This window comes from Jaculus jaculus, chromosome 3, assembly GCF_020740685.1.
Source record: "Jaculus jaculus isolate mJacJac1 chromosome 3, mJacJac1.mat.Y.cur, whole genome shotgun sequence".
NCBI classification, from domain to species: domain Eukaryota; kingdom Metazoa; phylum Chordata; class Mammalia; order Rodentia; family Dipodidae; genus Jaculus; species Jaculus jaculus.
Window position 1 is genome coordinate 56,021,629 of NC_059104.1, and position 24,816 is coordinate 56,046,444.

The following is a 24,816-nucleotide window of genomic DNA, read 5'->3' on the forward strand; positions in this document are numbered from 1 at the left end:
AGTACCAGATGACATACTATGTAATGTATTTATAAGTCATACAAATTGATTGTGAGTCAATTTTCTACATTGCCTCTTGCTTAAAATTCCAATTACATTACCACATATTTCTACGAACAATATTAGTAACATATTTTGAAAGACTTGAACTAATTTGCAATTGGAAGTGGGTGATTACACTTCAGCTCTCATTGAATACTCCTCTTACATTAACACATCATGGCTGGTGTTAACCCTAGAGCTATAATCATTGTGAAATGGGGCCTTTAATTACTACTTATATTAACCTAAAACTGAAAACCTTATCAGAGCTATTCCATGCAAGACATATTTAACTGATACCCCACTATGGCATTTGCCCTTGATATTGAAGTTTTATGGTTATGAAGGAAGATAGGAAAAAGCTTTAAGGCAGTTTTAGGGATTGAGGCTCAAAGAGAACCATGACATGCCATCCCTGTTGCAGTCAGGTTCAGATTGCTGGTAGAAATCACCAAACCAAGAGCAGCCTGTGGGCAAAAGAGGTTTATTTTGGCTTACAGGCTCAAGGGGAAGCTCCACAATGGCAGAGAAAACCATGGCATAACATCACCCCCCCCAACCCCCTCCGGCCAACATAAGGTGGACAATAGCAACAGGAGAGTGTGCCAAACACTGGCAAGGGGAAACTGGCTATAACACCCATAAGCCTGCCCCAACAATATACTCCCTCCAGGAGGCATTAATTCCCAATTGCTATCAGCTTGGGAATCTATCATTCAGAATACCTAAGTTTATGGGGGACAACTGAATCAAACCACCACATTTTGCCCCTGGCCACCATAAACTGATATCTATACATGATGTAAAATATAATGCATTCAGTTCAACTTAAATGTCCCCACAATTTTTATCAATCCCAATGATGGTCAAACATCCTCATAGTCCAAGATCTTTTAACTGAGACATAATAACCAAAAATTCCCCAACAAACCCATAATGGCACAGAATAAACACTCACACTGCAAAAGATGGCATTGGGCATAGTAAAGAAATACTCAACCAATACAAGATTTGAAACAACTAGGCAACTACAACTAGGGAAAACATCAAACTCTATAGCTTCAAGTCCAACAACTCTAGCCAGTGACAAATTTCAAAGTCCAATAACTCTAACCAGCAACAAGTCTCTGGCATTCCAATTCCTCTCCTCCAGCTATGCTACTCACAGTCCTGGAAAACTTCCTCGGCCAGCAGCTTTCCCCGACAGCCATATCGTGGTCCCGGCATCTCCACTGGGTCTTCACTGCAATCCACGGTTCACCCTTAGGACTCCATGGGGTCTCCATGCAGGCAACCAGCAAACCTGCTTCACACTGCCCATGGCCATTTCAAAAACATAAGCCCGTGTTGCAAACTCAATGACCCTCTCTTTCCTGCATTTCTTATATTCCACAATACCAGGTAGGGTGCCAATTTGTTAATCCAGGGGGGAATAAAGCAGACTATGAAGAAAAGGATACTGCTTGAGCACTCAGGCCCCTTCAAAAGAGTCTACATTCTTCCTGTTGTCCCAGTGCAGGTCAGCTAGCCAAGTCTCAAAGGTTGTAGTCTCTCAATTTGCTGGTGAATGGGCAGCAGTTTAGGCCCAAAGATTTCATTTTTCTGTGCCGTATCCCTCAGCTCACACCAGTTCATTTCTTTTTTTTTTCTTCTTAATTTTATTTATTTATTTATTTGAGAGTGACAGACACAGAGAGAAAGACAGATGGAGAGAGAGAATGGGCGCGCCAGGGCTTCCAGCCTCCGCAAACAAACTCCAGACACGTGCGCCCCCTTGTGCATCTGGATAACATGGGACCTGGGGAACCGAGCCTCAAACTGGGGTCCTTAGGTTTCACAGGCAAGCACTTAACCGCTAAGCCATCTCTCCAGCCCTACACCAGTTCATTTCTACGCAAAGCAACCCTGCACAACTTCTCAGAAAACGTGCATAAGAGCAAGCTTCTCACACGAACTGCTGGCCCAGCCCAAGCAAAGCTCTTTCTCACCCTCATAAGCCAAACCTAACAGTCCATAGTTATTATTGCATTCAACTCTGACCAGAATAATCCACAATGCTGTACTTGTAGTGCAAGGCATCTCTGAGGCCAAAGTTTCAAGTCCTTCCACATTCCTCTTGAAAATCATCTCCAAAAGGCCAAAGCCACACAGTCAGGTGTCTAGCAGTAATCCTACTGTTTGGTACCACTTTATGTTTTACTCAGGTTCACATTGGTAGAAATCACCCAACCAAGAGCAGTTTGTGGGTAAAAGAAGTTTATTTTGGCTTACAGGCTCAAGGGGAAGCTCCATGATGGCAGGGAAAATCTATGGCATGATCAGAGGGTGGACATCACCCCCTGGCCAACATAACGTGGACAATAGCAACAGGGGAGTGTGCTAAACACTGACAAGGGGAAACTGGCTACAACACCCATAAGCTCACCCCCAACAGTACATTCCCTCCAGGAGGCATTAATCCCCAATTGCCATCAGCTGGGGAACCTGTCATTCAGAATGCCTAAGTTTATGGGGGACACCTGAATCAAACCACCACACTACATCACCCTGGCACAAGAATGGAAGTCTTCGCAGGAATGGAACTCATGTTTGATCCAGACTGATCTACCATACTCCTTGTTCCCCATAGTCTAGCAAGCTATCTAAATAAAATGGCTCAGGTGGGCCAGCACTGGGATTCACTCACCAAATTTACAAGTCAATTAGGTCTTTGTCTCACAAACCTGAATCTGATGCTGAAAAGGGTTTCAGGCATTTCAACCCCTTCCTCTCATTTCTTGGTATGACCCTGCATGTGTGTGTTCGTGTGTGTGTGTGTGTGTGTGTGTGTGTGTGTGTGTGTGTGTGTGAGAGAGAGAGAGAGAGAGAGAGAGAGAGAGAGAGAGAGAGAGAGAATGTCTCCAGCTTTTCCAGCTTTTTTTTTTTTAAATCTAAACTTTTCTGCTTGCCTCTGCTTTATAGTTTAGGGTAATTTCTCATTTTTATTACTTGTATGATGTTCCTCTGTTCTCTGAATCTGAGAAGGGAGGGGTAGGCCCTAGCCCAGACCCAGCCAGGAGGGACCCCCTAGTCCTTACTCTCCACATGCCTATTTTATCTCCTCCAGATCCCCACATAGCAGGATCTCCTTGAACTTTATTTTTCTCTTTTTCTTTCCACACTTTCCCCCCAGATCCATATCTGGGCACATGGACTCCTGGGCTATACGTGGCCCATATGGGCTTTTGTGCTCCATGTGGTGTACTTCTCTTTTCCCCATTTTATCTCCCCTTACCTCCCAGCCTTCCCCTTTTCATATTCCTTTGTAAAGTCTGAATAAAATGTGGTATTTTAAAAATAATTCTGTTGAATCTGGAATTGCCATTCTTTGGTTAGTTTTCAGATATGAACTCAGGGCTTGGGGTTCCAGGAAACACACCAGAACCTCAGTTTCCCCATTATAAATCTACCACATGCATATTCTCCTTGCACTCTGAGATCTACCACATGGGTGCTTTTTCTAACTGTAGGCCTGTTACCTGTGAAATTACTCTAAACTTGGGGTCACCAGGAGTATAATTCTCTTTGACATATTTTTGATATATTTTTTTCTCTGCTATTCTCCCTAAAGTCACCACAATTTGCCCTTTAATTTTCTTCTGTGAGGAAACTCAAGATGGATGCTATGGGGGTTCTTCTTCAGTCTCCCAACACAAGCTCATAAATTCTACTTTCCACATGCTTACAGCTCTGCTTCAGGCTTTTTACTAAATACCTCAATTTCTCTTGAATGAACTGTATAAAATATACAGCATTTTCACAGGAGAGCATGTTTCCTATCCCCTACATGTTTACCCTCCTTTCCTAGACCCTAATATCCCTTAAATAAACCTTACATTATGTGATTTCCCTCTAAATAAGCTTAATAATGAGTCTGTATTAAGTCTTTATTATAGGTAGGACAGATCCAAAACTTGGAGTTCATTAGTTCTGGAGGACTCCTCCTAAACTCCAAAATTCTGCATCATTATGTTTAATATATAAACTCATATAATTTTGCTCTATTTTAAGGGGATTCATAAGGCATAGTACCAATAATTTTAATTTTCCAACATTGATGCCTATTATAATCAGTTTTACATTGCTGGGATGAATCTCCAAACCAGACATAAAGCCCACCACCAAAAATCAAGATAAATGAATGGCAGCCAAATGGCAAAGAGTCAAGACAAAATGCTCTCTGCATACCTTAGGCTGAAAGTCCAGATCTGCCCCCAAACACACCATAGTACTGGATGCTAGGATCCACGCACAGTGATATCTCCTTCAGCCAGGTGGCTGGGAATCTAATAAATCAAAAACTTGAATAAAACTCCTGAATGTATTGGGGGACATTCATTCAAACTGCCATATCTTGGTTATATTCTTAATATAAGCCTAGATAATTTTATTCTAATTATCTTTTTTTTTGGTATTGTTGTGAGTGTATTGAGGCAATTTATAAACTTTCTATTGAATGTACTCATTCAATGAACAAATATTCAAGAATCTGTAAAATGTCAGGCAACATGCAAAAGCAGACAGAACTAAACCAAGAAGGGATGCAGTTCCGACAGAGGAAGGTGAGAGCATAATTTGCCTCATGCCAGCCAGGTGCATCTTTGCTCAGTTGTCTCCATCTACTTGCAGCACTGATCCATCTGAGTCTTATCTCTGTTAATCCTGTCTATGGAAGAGAGACTTTTTACCAAGAAAAAATAGAGTCTATCATTGCAGTAATCCTTATTTTAGTGTTAGGTTATAATTCAACCCCAAATTATTGCTAATATTTGAAAATTACCCCTTGTGACAACCTAGGCAAGTGATTGTCACTGTGACGACAGATTTTCACATGAAAAAACACTTCTGCATATATGTATCAATAGGGTTAATAGTGTGACAGGTAAATAAAGTATGAATGACAGGTAAAACAGTGGTATTAATGCATTTTTTTTCCAGGTACAGTCTCACTCTAGCCCAGTGTAACCTCCCAGCTTTTTTTTTTTTTTTTTTTTTAAGTGAGAGGGAGAGAGCGAATTGGCATGTCAGGGTCTCAGCCAGTGAAATCAAACTCCAGATGCTTACACCGCCTACTGGGCATGTGAGACCTTGATCTTGCCTCACTTTTGTGCAGATGCAGGGCTCACATGGGATCTAGAAAGTTGAGCATGGGTCCTTAGGCTTCTCAGGCAAGTGCCTTAAAGGCTAAGCTATCTCTCCAACCCAATTTATTTCATTTTGAAATTTTTCTCCAAAGACTCTAATACTCTCTGACTAAAATACCTAACTAAGATACATGTAATTTTTGGCCTTTTGATGCTTTTGTAACAGAACAAAATCTATTTTTTTATTTATCATAATTTCAAGTATCTATTGAATTAATCATTTTGATACAAAATAAAAACTATAACTGAGTGTTACACTTAGTTTGGAAAGGATAGATTTATCTATGGTTTGGCACTGAAATTATTTTTTAATATAGTATGTCCCTAAGGATTTTACTTCAGAAGTAATCCCTTGAATCTACCTCATGATATTAGTTTGTGATACTAGCTACTTCTAAAGTATTTTGCCGAAACTTGCTCAATAATTCTAAAAGTTCCTAATATGTGATTATTATCTTCACTGTATAGATAGGTAAATTAACAAGGCATTATATATTAAATTAAAATATGGATATCAGGGCTAGAGAGATGCCTTAGTGCACTTGCCTACAAAGCCTAAGGACTCAGGTTCAATTCCCCAGAATCCACATAAGCTAAATGCACAAGGTAGTACATGTGTCTGGAGTTCATTTGCAGTGGCACACCCATTCTCTCTCTCTCTGTCTCTATCTATATCTTAAATAGATAAATGAAAATTAAAAAAAATACTAAGATTATTCACATATATGGTAGCAAATAATCTTCAAACATAGTTAACACTAAGTGAATGAAGATAACACATTGTGAAACCTAACATAAAAATGTATGTATTGGGCTGGAGAGATGGCTTAGTGGTTAAGCACTTGCCTGTGAAGCTTAAGGACCCAGGTTCGAGGCTTGATTCCACAGGACCCACGTTAGCCAGATGTGCAAGGGGGCACACGCGTCTGGAGTTTGTTTGTAGTGGCTAGAAGCCCTGGCGCGCCCACTCTCCTCTCTCTCTGCTTCTTTCTCTCTGTCTGTCGCTGTCAAATAAATAAATAAAAATAAAATTTTTTTTAAAATGTATGTATTAACATAGGTAACCACATTTATATGCATATTTATATGCAAACACATACCTTACATAAGCGTGTGGATGCATCAAAACAATGAAATTACTAGTGAAATTCAAAAAGAAATGACATTAGTCATTAAAGTTGAAACTGGTGGTGTATGCCTTTAATCCCAGCACTCGGGAGGCAGAGGTAGGAGGAGCGCTGTGAGTTCAAGGCCACCCTGAGACTACAGAGTTATTTCCAGGTCAGCCTGGACCAGTGAGACCCTACCTCGAAAAAAAAAAAAAAAAAGGAAAAAGAAATTCCTACCTAAAGCTAAAGAAAAGTTACACCCAACTTTAAACAAACTTTTGTAGGATGAAAATGTTTGTACCCATATACAAACATCATGCAATTACCTAATAGGCTAAGGAAAACAGACCATCATTTTTGTCATATGGGCACTAGTTGATTCCAGCATGCATTGATCAATGTGGATGAAACAGAAAAGATGGACAAAACCAAGAGGTGATGAAGATGCCAAGCAGCTCAAGCCCCCACAGCACGTGTGTAACCACAAGTCTGCAAAACTGATTAGAAAAGCAGTTTGACAGTTTTTGTAAATGTAAATATATACTCACCATATGCTACCACAATTCTATTCATAAACATTTAAGCAAGATAAATTAAAACATATGTAAGCACAACCCTGAACAGAATTGTTCATAGTAGTGGTACTCTTAGCAGCCCTGAATTATTGCCATTCTAAATGTCACTCAGTGGACATTTGCAATGACAGATGGCCCCAGTGCACCAATTGAGAGAGAGAGACTCTATCAATAAATAAGTATTTAAAATATAAAAATAAATAAAAGTGTTAACATACAAGAAAATAAATAAATAACCTAGGAATGTGCACAATAGGATTCCAGTCAGATCTCATTGCTGTTGGTCTCATCCACTATTGGTGGGAATGTAAACTTGTGCAACCACTATGTAAATCAATTTGGAGATTCGTTTCTTTAATTTTTTTTAATTTTTAATTTATTTATTTGAGAGTGACAGACAGAAAGAGAAAGAGGCAGATAGAGAGAGACAGAGAATGGGCGCACCAGGGCCTGTAGCCACTGCAAATGAACTCTAGAACTGGGAGCCCCTTGTGCATCTGGCTAATGTGGGTCCTGGGGAACTGAGCCTCAAACTGGGGTCCTTAGGCTTCACAGGTAAGTGCTTAACTGCTAAGCCATCTTTCCAGCCCCGGTTTGGAGATTCTTAAAAATGATGAATATACAGCTCTCAACAGATCCAGCTATTCTCTTACTGGACATTTATCCTAAATGTTCCATGCATCAATACAGAGATATTTGCTTTATCATGTTTGTAGCTGCTCAATTCATTATAGCTACGAACGGGAGTCAACTCAGACGCCCATCAATGGATGAATGGATAACAAACTTGTGGACCATTTACACAATGGAATTCTACCCAGCAGTAAGAAAAAAAAAAATGATACAATGCAATCTCTAGAAAAATGGACAGTCTTGGAACAGATCATATTCAGCAAACTCACACAAGCACAGAAAGACAAACACGGGCTGGAGAGATTGCTTAGCGGTTAAGCGCTTGCCTGTGAAGCCTACAGACCGCGGTTCGAGGCTCGGTTCCGCAGGTTCCACGTTAGCCAGATGCACAAGGGGGCGCACGCGTCTGGAGTTCGTTTGCAGAGGCTGGAAGCCCTGGCCCGCCCATTCTCTCTCTCTCCCTCTATCTGTCTTTCTCTCTGTGTCTGTTGCTCTCAAATAAATAAATAAATAAAAATTAAAAAAAAAAAAGAAAGAAAGAAAGACAAACACTGCATGGTGTCACTATCTGTGCTTCCTAACCCGGACCAGCTCCAGTTGCTGTCATACCTGACAGGCAAATCAAGGCCCACACAGTGGGTACAGAAGGGTTTGGGGGAAGTAAGGAAGGGGGAGAAACAAACACAAAATTAAATCCAAAATGAGGTGATACCATAGAAACTTTTATCTTTGGAGATAATCTAAAAGATAAACCATCAAAAGGAGTAAGGAGCAGCGAGCACATGAAAGTGGGCTCTGGGGAGGATGGGAAGAAGCCTAAGCTTAAAAGAGTTTTTTTTTTTTTTTTTTTTTTTTTTCCTGTCTCTGACCGGTAACTCCAGTACCAGAGGTTGATTGCTACACACATTAAACTGTTGATCAGAGAGACCTATGAGGTCCCCAAGTCAAGAAAGCTTTCTGTAAAAGCACTTGATTACCTGCCTGAGACAAAAGCTAAGACCCTATTTCAGATTCACTTTTTAATACCTCAAAACATTTTTATGTACTCATGAAATATTATTTTTGAAAATAATAAAAAATAATCTTCAAACTTTAGGAGACCTTAATAAATACATTGAATTTTAAGAAATCACATGTAAAAGTAATAATATTTAATATGTTCTATTCCATGAAAGTAAATAAATGGACAACAGTATAGTCTGATTAACAATATTAATAATATACTGCATTTTGTCTGTTTGGAGCTGAATGACTTATGCTGAGAACTCAATTCACAATCCCTGTTAGTAAGGAATTGTTCCAGTTATGGATATTTTAAAACAACTTATTCTAATAATTTTAAAAGAATAAAGAAATACTTGTATACTCAAAATCAAAACAAGATGCCAGTAAGAATTACAGCTACTCAAAAAAATAAAATTTATTGGACATTTAAAGGCAAGAGGAAAGGGTTAAAATTATAACTGTATGTTATTACCCCTCCCTACATTTATTCTAACAAGAAATTCAGGAGAAAGCACATGATAAGGCACAAATGAAAGATTTTTTTTCTGGGGAAAATAAATATTAATTATGTTAAACTGAACACTATGTTCTTACTATCCTCCAAAAGACTTGTTTAGTCTTTAAGATTCTTAGTAGCATATGAAGAAAGATTTTTCAGTATAAATACTACTAAGGATTGCAGAACTATAAGGCAGAAAACACACTGTGGCAAAAAACAAAGAAAGAAGTAGCAAATGTAGCAGCTTTCAGTATGTAGTGTTAAAGACATACCATTATTAAGAATTATGTTAAAAAAATACACCACCAATCAAAAATACACAAAATGTTTCCAAATATTTAAGCCCATGTATAATAAAAAAAAAATAGAAATAACCTCAAACTGGATGATTGAGGGTTATAACAGGAATTTAAACCAAATCTTTTATTGGAATACATAGTGTATGAAGGAAGATACAAGTTGAAATTACTAAAACTTGTTCCTAACAATAGAGAATTGTGCATTTGACCTAAATAATATCTGAATGAGTACAAACAAATTCAGATTTTCACATTTAATCATCTGCTCTTCTAATACTCTCTGAAGTTTCCTCCTTCTTTTACCAATGTTTTCCCCATGTGTAGTTCAGGCTATTTCCAACTTACTCTTCAGGGTTAAGGTTGGAGTTCCCTCAATCACTAACCATCCCTGGCTTGGTAAGACTTCCTTTGTGATCCTCACTACTTCTCACTCTATGTGTTCCAATCCTATTTGTTCCTCATACTAGTGTTATTTTTAATTTTTTTTTTGTTTGTTTGTTTTTCAAGGTAGTGTCTTGCTCTCATCCAGGCTGACCGATGTAGTATCAGGTTGGGCTAGAACTCCTGGCAATCCTCCTATCTCTCTCTCCAGAGCGCTGGAATTAAAGGTGTGCACCACCAAGCCCAGCCATACAGCCTTATTTTTTGGTTTTACTTTTTTTTTTTTTTTTAAATGTAGGGTCTCGCTCTAGCCCAAGCTGACCTGTAATTCACTATAGCCTTAGGGTGGCCTTGAACTCATGGCAATGCTCCTACCTTTTCCTCCAGAGTGCTGGGATTAAAGGCATGTGCCAACATACCTGGCTCATACTATCTTTTAAGGTAACATATACCCATACACTTTTTGCTTGCAATATTAGCAATTAAACATAGCTATCACATTGTAGCTTATAAAAGAATATTACCTGGATAAACACATGAAAGCAAATAATTTGGAGCATGAAGCTGGGCTGTGGAGGTGTAGAGAGACAATGTTAACTCTGTGGTAGTATAATGGGATGTTCATTGAATCCTTAGACAAAACCATGGCTCATGAAAGTCAGGCTTATAACCTGAGGATGTGTTGTTATTGGGCTTGTGAATATGCTCATGCCTTTTAGAAGGGAAGTGATCTTATTTATGAAAGAGGATAAGAAACTTTTAGAAATAACAGGTGATCTAAATATCAGAAATTGTACATTTAATGGCATTAGTGGAATTATGATTCCATCCTATGTATACATTGAAATAAACAAATTGATTATTATGTAGATATTAACCATTCATAATGAAGAATAAGATACAATCTAATCAACATGTCTGAAAATAAATATCACTTATAACAACAGAATTTGATTTGACTGTCACTAAAGAACATCAAAACCAACCTCCAAACAGTATAAAAGACACAAAATAGTGAAGTTTGTCATAACTTTGATTTTTAAATATTATTTCATTTCCTTGTCAAAGATTCTCAATAATTAGCAACAGGCCTACTAATATGAATAGTTTTGCTACAAGTATAGATATAAGTCTAGATTAAAAACAATTTCAAAATGACATAATCTGAAAGCAAAATAAACAGGAAAACTATAATAATTGGAAATTAACCTGTATCCTTAGAATTTGTAGGCGAGCACCTTAACTACAAACAATCTCTCCAGCCATTTCTCTGATAATTTAATCAACATTATAGTGTTGCAGGAGCCTCATACTGTATTATCCAGATAGATAAATATGTTTAGATTATCATGGGGAAAATACCTGAGAGAAAACAGAAACATCAGAAAAAATAACAGTAAAAAGTTTTAGAAGAGAGGTTAGGAACATAATTTTGTGTAATTATATGTATTTTAAGTGGTACATAGGTACATATCTTCAACACATTTTTTCCTTAAATTTAGGTACATTCTACATTTTTAGAGACCATTTTAATATTAATGAAAAGACTGTCATAGAGCCATTAATAATCTGTATTGCATGATTTTTTTAAAAATTCCATACATGGGGCTGGAGAGATGGCTTAGCGGTTAAGCGCTTGCCTGTGAAGCCTAAGGACCCTGGTTCGAGGCTCGGTTCCCCAGGTCCCATGTTAGCCAGATGCACAAGGGGGCGCACGCGTCTGGAGTTCGTTTGCAGTGGCTGGAAGCCCTGGCCCGCCCATTCTCTCTCTTTCCCTCTATGTGTCTTTCTCTCTATGTCTGTCGCTCTCAAATAAATAAATAAAAAATGAACCAAAAAACTTTAAAAAAAAAAATTCCATACATGGCCACTGTTTTTAGGTACTTGTACTCATCTTTGTAAACGTGTAACTTTCTAGGTATCTCCTAATCTGATTAATTTAATTTCCATATTCATAGACCTTGTTGAAGTCATTATAACACAATCTTTAAAAAAGCATTTTGTTATCTTATTCCTTCAAGGTATTGTCTGGCCATTACTCTTTGTTCTACACTTGCTCATACTATCACAATCAAATGAGGTCAGGCCAGTAGCAGACAGAATCACAAAATCCAAGTAATTTCATGACACTAGTCATCCAAAGGAAATGCTATGCCATCCTCCTCTCCATTTCTCAGAAGGTAGTGTCTCAAATTATTTTATAAGAAAAATAGCTCCATATTAAGCACATGAAAAATCAGCACTTTTTCTCGTTCTGCAGCTGATATGAGACAAAGTCACCATGTAATTTCATAACTGCTAGAATTACCCAAAGAGTGTTAAGTCTAGGGCATCTGATGTTGAATTAGCAATTAACTGTAACAGTCTTCAAAGACTTAAATACTCTGGCTATTGCTGCTATACTGTTCTTAGTGTTGACACAGTTTTAGAAACAGTTAATTCTAGTTTATACTGACATATTATCACCAATTATGTTTTGCCATCTGTGGACTTAATTAAGTTTACCCTTTAATATTACAAGATATCAGTCACAAGTAAGACATGTTTACTAAACATCCTTTATGCAAAGAGAAGAAATTTTAAAAATCAGTTAAAATACAAATTAATTTTGTCATTTGGAAACCAGGTGTCACATGTTATTTCTAAAGTTAGATGAAACAAATGGCTCAATGGTGGCCAATTTTCTTTGGATAGGAATTGTAACCTGAACATTCATGCAAAATAATAACATTCTTAAATTTTACAACATTGAAAGGAGATCAAATTTATTTATTTTCTCTCTCTTCCTGCCGAGCAAGATGCCAAAAGGAGGGCTGGAGAGATGGCTTAGCAGTTAAGGCACCTGTTCGCAAAGCCAGAGGACCTCTGTTTGATTCTCCAGGACCCATGTAAGCCAGATGCACAAGGTGGCACATATGTCTTGAGTTTGTCTGCAGTGGCTGGAAATTCTAGCACATCTATTCATTCTCTCTATCTCTGTCTCAAATAAATTAAATAAAAATATTTTTTTTAAAAAGATGCCGAAAAGAAAGAAGGCCAAAGGGAGGAAAGTGGCCCCGATGGCCTCTGTCACAAAGAAGCAGAAAGCCAAAAAGGTCATAAACCCTATGCTTGAGAAAAGGTCCAAGAATTTTGGCATTGGACAGGGCATTCATCTCTAAAGGAACCTCACTAGCTTTGTTAAATGGCCCTGTTACATCCGGCTGCGGTGGCAATGGTCTATGCTGTATAAGCCGATGAAAGTGCCTTCTGAAATCAACCGGTTCACCGAGGTTTTGAACCGCCAAACAGTTCCCAGCTGCAGAAGCTTGTCCACAAGTACAGGCCAGAGGCTAAGCAGGAGAAGAAGCAGAGGCTGTTGGCCTGGGCTGAGAAAAAAGCTGTTGGCAAAGGGGCCTAAGCCACCCTGTCCTTCGAGCGGGGGTCAACACCGTCACGACTTTGGTGGAGAACAAGAAGGCTTAGCTGGTGGTGATCGCACATGATGTAGATCCCATTGAGCTGGTAGTGCTTCTGCCTGCCTTGTGTCGCAAGATGGGGGTCCCACGCTGCATCATCAAGGGGAAGGCCAGGCTAGGGTGGCTCATCCACAAGAAGACATGCGCAACCTTTGCCTTCACACACATCAACTGGGAAGACAGAGGAGCCATAGCTAAACTGGTGGAAGCTATCAGGACCAATTACAATGAAAGATACAAAGAGATTTGTCGCCACTGGGGGGGGAGGGGAGGGGGAGGGTCAATGTCCTGGGTTCAAAATCTGTGGCTCGCATTGCCAAGAAGGAAAAGGCAAAGGCCCCCAACTGGCCCCAAAGCTGTGGAGCTTTCTGTACATACAGATAGTAATAAACACTTTTCTTCTATAAAACATTACTTCTTTTCCCCTTGTGACTAGGATGGTCACAGTAAAGCACCAAAATAAATACTACTCTATACTTATATTTGCTAAAGTTTGCAACCTATAAAATGAGGTAGCATCATACTCCATCTTGAGTTTTTTTTTTTTATAAGTATCAATCTAATATGGTAGACTAAATAGGCATTTAGTCTTATAATAAGCAGTATAAGGAATATTATGGAATCATCAGCTTCTTAATGTATAGTTTCCTTAAATGAAACTATTTTAATACATTTTCTTCATTCTACAGGAAGCATGCAAGAAAATTCATGAAAGAAAGCAAATTGGAAAAAGAAACTTACAGGAGAGCAAGCCCATATCTGGGTTGTGAATCTGAGTTTCTGGCAAAACTTGTCTGTGCTAAGCACTTTATGTTTATGAAGAATGGAGGACATAATATTTTAAATAGCTACAAGAAACTCAAATAATTAAAAAATGTGGAACAATAGAAGTTTGTAAATAAAAGGATTTCTGCTTAATTAAAACTATTTGTCTTTCAAAAACTGAGTACAACATAAAAATAGAAAGATATTAGTATTCCTCATTAGTGGTATTGCACTTAAAATATCTTGCAAGTCATCCCTGATTTGAGTTTCTAAACCAAATCCTTAGAATTATTTTATGAATGAGAGGCTTCTTGTACTGCAACGAACCAACTGCAAAGGAACAGCTTACTCAGTTACTAGGAGGAACATCAGTGAAATGAATATGTAGTCACCTAGCTAGGTGAGGAATTATTCCACACATCCCTTCCATAATTGCTGGGCATGTGCAAGGCATGGACTTTTAAGCACACTGCAAGACAAAACTATCTTATAGAAGACATTATAAGAATTGTATATCTAAACTTATGTCAAGAAAACCACTTTGTAGTAATTTTGTATATGTATTCTCCTCAGCAATCAGAAGTAAATATACAAACCTGGTTAAGGAGACTGCAGTGAATATGTTTAAGTAAGTAATTTTAAGTTTAAAATGTGCCAAGAGATGAAAAATCAGTGTTTAGTAAACACTACTCTTTAATAATATCATTGGTAAAGCAGCAGGTTTATGAAAGTTGTCATTGGTTTATTAAGGTGAGATGGTCCCTGTTATATTGCTAAAGAACAAAAGTCCTCTGTCTCCCTTCCCCACATCATCATTAACACCTATAACAAAGAATGAGAGAATTTGAACTAGAATTATATTTTTCATGACATTGGGTTTTATGTCTAATACCTTTGCTATTTGTTTAGCTAATATTTTTTTTTTCAAATTTCATCTAGAAAGATTAAACTTCCTTGATACTAAAATTAAACAAACAGTAAATATGTACAGGTTGAGTTATTTGAGTTACATAAAGAAAGATATCTTTTTCCCCAGATTCCTTTGATAAAAGGCTTTGGCTTTGATGATTATGAAATTATGAAACAGAAAATCTATATTGAAACAGCAACATAATGCCAAAGACGTGAGCATTGCAAATGCTTGTGAATAGAATTCAAAGTAAATTCATATTTCAAACCATGAACAATAACATTGTGATTCATAATGTATTGATGACTCTAAACATAATTCCTAAGACCTATAATCTAGTGTTAATAGCTGCACTATAATCAATGTGCCCTGGAGTAATGTTTCTCTAAATGAGGGCCCAGTGGCTTGCCAACATCTATGAAAATGTCATATATGCTGAAGTTGGAGAGTTTTGTGTTGTCCTTCAGAGATGATGGTTCACAGAACCCTACATTTGGAAGTACAGTTGAGTGACTGAGAGTGTGCATGCATGTGTATGTGTGTGCATACATGTGTGTGTGTGTGAAATATTCCCTAATATCAGCATCCTCATTTGCTATGGTAGCTTCCAACAAATTTCATTCTATATCCATGTTTCCATGGAATTCCACAACTCTTAAGTTGTTTATAATATGTTGAGTACAATGTTCAGTTATTTTGATGGGATTCATTTATTTTGATGGGTCATATCATTGAATTTATCAATAAACTGTTAAAAGAGACAAAAATACTTTAAGTATAGAGGTAGAATTAAAGCTTGTCATGTCTGGCTGCGGAGTCCATAGTTCAGCCAATATTACCCATCCCCTTTCATGTGCAGAGAATCATTGATCACTTGTAACAAAGAAGGGTGATGGGAAACAAAGTTATATCTTATTATTTCTCACACAAACACAGGTTGGTGAACATTTTCTTTATTCAATACTCAGTAAGTAAATGTAGGAGAGTGTTCATGGTGCCTGAAGAATAATGTTAGAGAAAGAGTGTGATCAATGATGTTGACTCTGGCAGTGGTTTCTACATATAATGCATGGACTTTGCAAAAGGAAGAATCTTGGCTATTAAGTAGAAGAGGAATAAATCTGGAAAACATTGGAGATAACTAAATGAGGTGCTTAGGAAGGGAAAATATAGAATACAGACTATTTAGAGGAGCTGGATAACAGCAGAACAGCAACCAGCTGGATCCACACATGAGTCACAGCCGTGAGGTCTGAAGTCTGTAAGCAGAGAAAGGGCAGAGTGAGAAAGGCTCCCGATGAATCAGACACCATTACCAGATCAGTTCAAAATTAAGTTATAGATCCTAAAATGAGTTTTAATCTATAAATAACAATATAAATAAATGTGTTTTTTCTTTCCTACTGACATACCATATTATGTTACTTTTATATATATATATTTTTTTAACACTTGTTACTTACATTTTGAAATACTGGTGGCACTATCAGAAAACTTTAACAAAGACATACTCTCATTCAAATTGAGCTTTACAAAGATCAAATTGCAAATGTGTTATTATGATTATTTTGCAAATGATATCTATTGCCTTTGGGTAGGTTCGATAGGCTAAAACAAAAACCTCACCAAATTCTTCTGGTGGTAGGTTCTTAACAAATAGCAAGAAGACAATTTTAATTAATGTAACAAACAAACAGGTGAGTGTCATATCTAAAAATATACTTTAATCTAGTTTTAAAAGATATGACAACTAGATAAGACCATCCTGGAGAGGCTCAGTTATTACACCCACACACCCTGCCTTGCAACTTGTCTGAGATTAATCAGCCATGATTTCTTGCATAATATCAGAAAGAAGGAACATGTTAAATAAGGTAATGAAAATCCCAGGAAAGTTCTTGAAAGCTCAGAGACATATTCCATACATTATATCTGTATCTACATCTATATCTACATCTATCTATATCTATATATATTTCAATTCTTTAGATAACTCTTTTGAGAGATGCAAAAGGAGATTATCTATATATATAATTGAATGCCACATGAGATTCCTTTTGGGGAAAAATAAGCAAAACAAAATCACTAATATTTTGTATTCATTATTAAGAATAAGGAGGTCCCATCATAGGGAATGACAATCTATATTCAGTATTTAAGATATGCCAATAACAGTGTTTTTTTTTTAAATATTTACAAGGATACTTATGAAGTAAACAGAAGTGACATTTCTGGTTGGATTTTTTTTTTTTTCACAACATTTCTGAACAAACCCTGAGTAACAGGCCAACAAATTTCTAATTAAGAAAAAAATTAAGTCCCTTATTCATAAAGGAATGTTATCACACAGACCAGGCATGGTAGGATGCAAAGGTGCAGAATCCAACTGTCTGACTCATCTGGAAGTTCTTGTCATAATGTACTGTAGTATATCACATGCCTTCTTAAACTTACAGAACAATGTATCTTCACAGAAATTTAAAATTAACCTAAATCCTTTTATTTCATTGATTCAGGAGATGAATTCTCAATGAGTAATAAAATAAATTCAAATGTCTTTTATTTAAAGACATTCATATTAAAAGAGAATTTATCTTTAAACATTCCCTTTATATCTATGTTTCTTCCTCCTAAGTATTTTTTAAAAAGAATTCTTATTATCAATTTATGGATGAAGTTAATAGCATCATACACTTTGCATGCAAGTTTCTGTGGTAATATGTGCTTTCAAGATAATCAGATAAATACCCAACAGCATCATTACTAAATTATATGACTGTGTTTAAATGTGTAAAAAACACCACAAACACCTCAACAAACCCATGTCATACTTCCCATGCCATGCTTCAAGAAGTGAGGATATAGTTCTTTTGAATTCTTGTCAGAATTCACGATTGTGTTCTGTGTTATTCCTGGAATCCCAATATACTTAAATAAGCGACCTATGGGGTTTTGATTATCAACCTCCTGAAAACAAGTAATGTTTAATTGTTTTTCATAGATTTATCTTCTGTCTCTATATTTTTCCTTATAAGGTATGTATTTTAATGTTTTCCTAATTTGAGAGGAGTATTCTTGGGTTTTGATTCTTATTTTGGATTTTATGAGGATGCTTTTGTCTTATTTTAGATATATTACCTTTCCAATGTATACCTATGTAATATTTTCAATGTTTTTAATTGTCTTTTCATTTCTGTGACATTGTGCTTTACAAACCAGGCATTTTTATAGATTTTTAAATGCAGGATCTCACTGTGTACCCAAGGCAGGATTGGATCTTGTCATCTTCCAGCCTTGGCCTCCTGGGTGCTGGAATCACAGTTGTGTGCCAAGCTCTCTGGATGAGAAATGTTTGCTCTAAATGAATAACAATTTAATAACATTAAATTTCAAGGAATGTAATCTTGGTTACATATCTAAACACATATTTCTAGCTGCAAGAGAATTAGACATTTCCTTTTTCTATAAGCTGTATAATAATGAATTTAAAAATTAAATATATGATTCTATTGATTCTTGCTATAATTGGAAGGCTTTAGTTTTTTTGTTTTTTTCCTAGACTAGACATCTACACACTTTCCTAGCAACTTCATCAAGAAGAATTCCTTTCATGGAACTCCCTTTGTACTTTGTACAAAGATTTCAGACTTTAAGTCTGACTGGCTCTTTACTCACATCCAGATATATTTGTCTATTCTTTTGATAACACTAAGCTATCTTGATTATAGCAACATCATATTAAGTCCTAAAGTTAATGCTGAGACTAACTCTGCTATCCAATTTCACTATTATGATGGCTATTTTTGGTCTTGTATCACTCTTTTTCTTTTCAATTTTTTTTAACAACTTCCATGATTAAAAAAAAAAAAATCCCATGGTAATACCCTCCCTTCCCCCACTTTCCCCTTTGAAACTTCATTCTCCCCATCTCAGTCAATCTCTTTTATTTTGATGTCATGATTTTTTCCTCCTCTTGGGTCTTGTGTAGGTAGTGTTAGACACTGTGAGGTCATGTATATATAGGCCATTTTGTGCCTGGGGGGAGCATGTTGTAAGGAGTCTTACCCTTCTATTGCCTCTTACATTCTTTCTACCACCTTTTCCACAATAGACCCTGAGTCTTGGAAGGTGTGATAGAGATATCACAGTACTGAGCATTTCGGTCTCTTCTTCCCAGCACCAGCCTTCTGAGTCATCCCAAGGTCACTGCCATCTGAAAAGAAAAGATTCTCTACCAAAAGTGAGAGTAACATTAACATAAGGGTATGAACATTAAGAAAAGTGCTTACTGGGAAGTTTGATAAGCATAGTATATACATTTAGCCAGATAGCAGCAGACTTTTCACCCCTAAGGCTAATGACTACCCCAGTTTAAGTTTTCAGTCAGGCATGTATTCGCTCCCATGGAGCGGGCCTCCAGTCCAATTAGAGGGCAGTTGGTTTCCACCATGTCGGACTTGCCACTATTGCACCACTTAGCTAATTTGGCCTGGATGGACAAATATAAGGCTTGCAGCATCCACTATTGAGTATCTTCACTGGTGATTTCTCTCTCTCCCATTGAACTGAATGCAGAATGCCTTCTTCCAGCTTTCTGTCAGCTGGTCTACATGGAGGAAGTTATCAGCTCTGTTCCAGCAGGATTTCTGAATGGCCTTGCAGCCAAAGTATGTGGAGTCTTCAGTAATGTGGTTTTACCATCTACTCCTGGTGGGAATCCAAGGGCCTCAGTAATGTTCCATCACTCTTTATAAATATTATCAATAGTTTGTATTTACAACAAAAAGCCATCAAATGGATTTTGAGTGAGGTTGTATTAACATAAAATTTTATATTAATCTAGTTGGAGGCAGGGATGTCTCATATTTATTTCATGTTTCTGTGAAAAAGACTTAAATTCTGTGAGCTTACATTTCCTCCCCTAAGTTCTTGACATCTTCCTGAATATGCCTCCTACCTAAGTTTTTTTCTTTCTCCTTTCAGGCATATATATATATATATATATATATATATATATATATATATATATATATTTCATTTATATATATATATATATATATATGCATAAATAAAATCTGGAATATATACAATGTTATGATGATTAAATCTGTCTACTAAGTCTATTTATTACTGAACTATATACTTAACCTTAACTATTATTTACTGAAATAGAAAACTGGAGTGCAAGAGGGTAATATTCTTTTCTTCTGGTTCAATCTTAGCTCTTACTGATCAGAACTTGGTTTTGGATGATTTTTTTTGTTTGTTTGTTCAATTAGTTTTGTACCCAGTTAATACAGTCAAGTTGGTACTATTGTTAGCCTCCTTCCTGCCCTCCCCCCTCCATAGGGTCCCTCCTTTGTTAGGGAATATGGTTGTTCATTGTGGGATTTGCCATTAGTTGTGGGTAGGAGACAATGTCTCTGTGTATCATGACCCTGACATGTCTCTGACATTTTTTCCACCCCTCTTCCACAAATTTCCTTGAGCCATTTTGGATTCATTTTAGGTCTACTTCAGTGATGAGGTCTTGGGAGGCTCTGTGTCTCTGGATACCTGGTTTGGTAGGAGTTGATTGGTCTCTGTGTCTAGCTCCTTAACCCTTGTGCTGGTACCAGGTTCAACAAGAAAACAGCACTCTTGCTTGTTTTGCCAGTTATTCTTAGTTTCAGCTGGGGCCCTTTTGAGGTATGATGGGGTGGTTCTCTCCTTAGGATCTGCATCTATCTGAAAAAGAGAAACAATTTTTCTGATGGACAGTAAAATTAGCACCAGATAAATGGGATAATCATTGTGTTTTTTTAAGAGAGAATTTAATAGGTGTAGGCCCTCTTGTAGCCCATGATTGGTGGGAACTTGATAATGGAGAATGGGCTCATTTGTGGATGTGATTTTGACTTATTTCTTAGCTCTAGCAATGGGTTCCATTACACTGAGCAAATGAGTTAGCTAAATCAAGAGCAGTTCCTTTTCCATCATGGCTGTGCATAACTATTGCACTTGTGTGAGCATCATGTTATGTTGTTTGCTGCTGAGTAGCTTAGACCATGAGTTGCTTGGACAGATATTGGTCATGTTTTCCCAGTTGCTTATGTAGCATCTTCTGGCACTACACTTGCTAACTGTCTAAGGACTGACTCTCTTCCAGCTAGCTTCCTGCTATGTCATTCCATTTTACCTACCAACAACATATGGTGTTTTCAGCATTAGGGTATTACTACTAACCTTTGGTGGGTCATCAAGTACTCTAACAAAAATCTCTTTTCTTTTGGGAAACCTTTAGGTCTCTCTGATCAAGAGCTTATTGTAGATAATAGCCGCATGCTGGTATGGGGAATGACAGGTCAGGGCCCAAGAAGAGAAGAACGAAAAAGATAAGTAATATTAAAAAGATAGAGAGAAGAGGGAGAAAGAGAGACAAAAACAAAAGGAGATTAAAGTCAGTCTTCATCATACCCTCATCCAGACCTTCTGATGCAGGTGTTCCTCTAAGGACCTGGTGAAGGTTCAACCATTTGTTCTGTCTTTAGGAATATAGAATTTGATGGTACCATTGCTGTTGGGGTCTAGTTTGTGCCCCTCACCCCCTTTTTGCCCTCCCCTTCCTTCCCACCAACCTTATTGATCTTCAAGATGTTTGTTGGGTATGTCGGCATCTCAGGTAGACTCAGGTAAGGAGCTGTTGATGAGTGAGACTATGTGGTGATTATCTTTCTGTGATTGAGTGAGTTCACTAACAATGATTTGTTCCAGGTTTGACAATTTTTCTTCAAATTTCATTGTGTTGTTTTTCCTTACTACTGTGTAGAATTCCATCCTGTAGATATACCACATCTTAGTTATCCATTTGTCTAATTATGGACATCTGTGTTGATGCCAGCTCTTAGCTACAACAAATTGAGCATCTATAAACATGGTTGAGAAAATCTCTGAACTAATGCATGCAGCTCTTTTAGGGTACATGCCCAGTAATGGAATAACTTGGTATGTTGGCAAATCTATATTTAACTTTTTTAAGAGTCTCCATATTGCTTTCCAAAGTTGTTGTACCATCTTACATTCCCACCAACAATGGATGAGAATTCCTATTTCTCCACATCCTCACCAGCAATTGTTTTCATTTGATTTTTTAATGTTTGGTATCCTTACTGGGGTAAGGTGGAATCTCATAGTTGTTTTAATTTACATTTCCCTGATGATTAGGGCGGATTAACATTTTCTTAGGTGTGTATTTGCCATTTGTATTTCCTCCTCTGTGAACTGCCTGTCCAGCTCTTTGCCCCATTTTCTCAGTGGGTTGTTTGACTTTTTATTGTTCACATTTTTGAGTTCTTTGTATATTCTAGTGATTAGACCTCTCTCAGTTGGATATTTAGCAAACATGTTCTCCCATTCTGTGGATAATTTATTGGCACTGCTTATTATATGTTTGTATGTGAAGAAAGGTTTCAGCTTCATGTAATCCCATTGGTTGAGTGATTGTTTAAGATCCTGTGCAACTGGGATTTTTGTTCAGGAAGTCTTTTCCCATTCCTATATCATGTAAAGTTCCTCCTATATTTTTTTCCAGTAGTCGCTGCGTTTCCAGTCTTTTGTTGAGGTCTTTGATCCATTTGGACTTGATTGTTGTACATGGTGAGATGTGTGGATCGAGTTTCATTACCTGCATATGGTTATCCAGTTTGTCCAGCACTATTTGGTAAAGATGCTGTCTTTTTTTTTTTTTTTTTTACAGCCTATATTGTTAGGATCTTTGTCAAATATAAAGCAAGTGTAGTTACTTGACCCAAAATCTGGGTCCTTGATTCTATTCCATTGGTCTATAATCCTTCGTTTATGCCAGTACCATGCTGTTGTTATTACTATGGCTTTGTAATCTAGCTTTATATCAGATATGGTGATGCCTCCAGAGGTGTTTCTTTTGCTGAGGATATGTTTGGCTATCTGAGGCTTTCTACATTTCCATATGGATGATCTTAAGCTATGTATAAACATCTTATTTTCCATTCCCTCTATTAAATAGAAATAAGAGGACATGTTTTACTGTATATTTTATTTTGCATTTATTAATTTTTGAAAATTTTCCTCCATTTTTATTAATATTTTCCATGATTATAAAAAGTATCCCATGGTAGTACCCTTCCCCCCCTTTCCCCTTTGAAATTCCATTCTCCACATTTTTCCCCTCCCCATCTCAATCATTTTCTCTTTTATTTTGATGTCATGGTCTTTTCCTCCTCTTATGATGGTCTTGTGTAGGTAGTGTCAGTCAGTATGAGGTCATGGATACACAGGCAATTTTATGCCTGGAGGGAGCATGTTGTAAGGAATCCTACCCTTCCTTTGGCTCTTACATTCTTTCTGCCACCTCTTCCGCATTAGACCCTGAGCCTTGGAAGGTGTGATCAAGATGTTACTCAGTACTCCAGTCACTTCTTTCCAGCACTATGATACTTTCTGAGTCATCCCAAAGTCACTGCCATCTGAAAAGAGAAGATTCTCTACCCAAAGTGAGAGTAGCATTAATATCAGGGTATAAATATTAAGAGACGTGCTTACTGGGCTGTTCGATAAGCATAGTATATACATTTTTTCCAGACATCAGCAGATGTTACACCCCTAGGGCTCATGACTACTCCTGTTTTTAGTTTTCAGTATCCAGGATGTGTTTCCTCCCATGGAACAGGCCTCCAGTCCAATTGGAGGGCAGTTGGTTTCCACCATGACAGATGTGCCACTATTGAACCCATTGGCCAATTGTAAGGCTTGAAGTGTCCACTGTTGAGTATCTTCACTGGTGTTGTCTCTTTCTCCCATTGAATTACATGTTGAATGGCTTCTTCTAGCTTTCTGTCAGCTGCTCTACATGGAGGAGGTTATCAGCTCAGTTCCAGCAGGATTTATCAGTGGCCTTGCAGGGCAAGTATGTGAAATCTTCAACAATAGGGTCTTACCATCTATTCCTGGTGGGAAACCAAGGGCCTTGGCAATGGCCTATAATGTTTTTGGGGCATCAGGGACCTCCCTGGCCAACAACTCACTGGAGGTATCCCATCCCTGGCACTGAAAATTTTCTTACAATGATCTATGACTCCTGAGGGTTCCATTGTGCTAAACCAGAGGATTCCACATGATTTATTTGCATACTGTTAGATTTTGATTAGCCCTCCCTCCTTTCCTTAACTAAATCTCTTTCTCTGACCTCAATTTGGGCCTTTTCACCCCCGTTAATCTATTCTTCTACTTACATATATACAATACCAACCTATTAATAAGCTATAATTTTAGGGTAAAGCTTTCTGTACACCAGCAGGCTACTTCCACCCAAATTATCTTTCACATCACCTCTTCTTTTCAGAGAGTTATATATTTTAATTTGGCAATGAAGATGTAGTTTTCTATACTTCTAATTCATGTAAAGATCAATTTGTGTTTATTGGTCCCTTCTTTTTCATCCATTTCCTCTGTATTCCCATACCTTTCCAATTCTTGTATGTAGCATTCTAGTTGCCAGTCTACTATCCTCTCTCTGATCCCTTCCTGCATTTCCTCTCTCCAAGTCTCATTCTAGCTTCCTGACCATTACTAGTTATGCTTATTACAATTTATTAAAAATAAATCTACTCCACATTAAGATATGCATAAAAGTGAAAGCATTTGGTACTTGCCTTTCTGATACTGAGTTACCTTACTTAATATACATATATATATGGTCTAGTCATTTTTTTACATTTCATAGTTTCAGTTTTCCTTAATGCTAATTAGAAACCTGTTGTATACAGGTACCAAATCTTCATTATCCACTAATTACTTGATTGAAATATGGGCTGAATCCATTTCCTAGCCATTGTGAATAGACCATCAACAAACATGGCTGAGTAAGTTTTTTGATGGTAAAGTATAGAGTCTTTAGTGTATATGCCCAGGAGTCATATTCTTGGGTCATAAATTGGATAT

General features: G+C 37.2%; 1 pseudogene; it reads left to right on the forward strand.

The window, feature by feature from the left end:
- The first annotated feature begins 12,743 nt into the window (after positions 1-12,743).
- On the forward strand, positions 12,744-13,568 carry LOC101606622 (annotated as a pseudogene).
- The last annotated feature ends 11,248 nt before the right edge of the window (positions 13,569-24,816 follow it).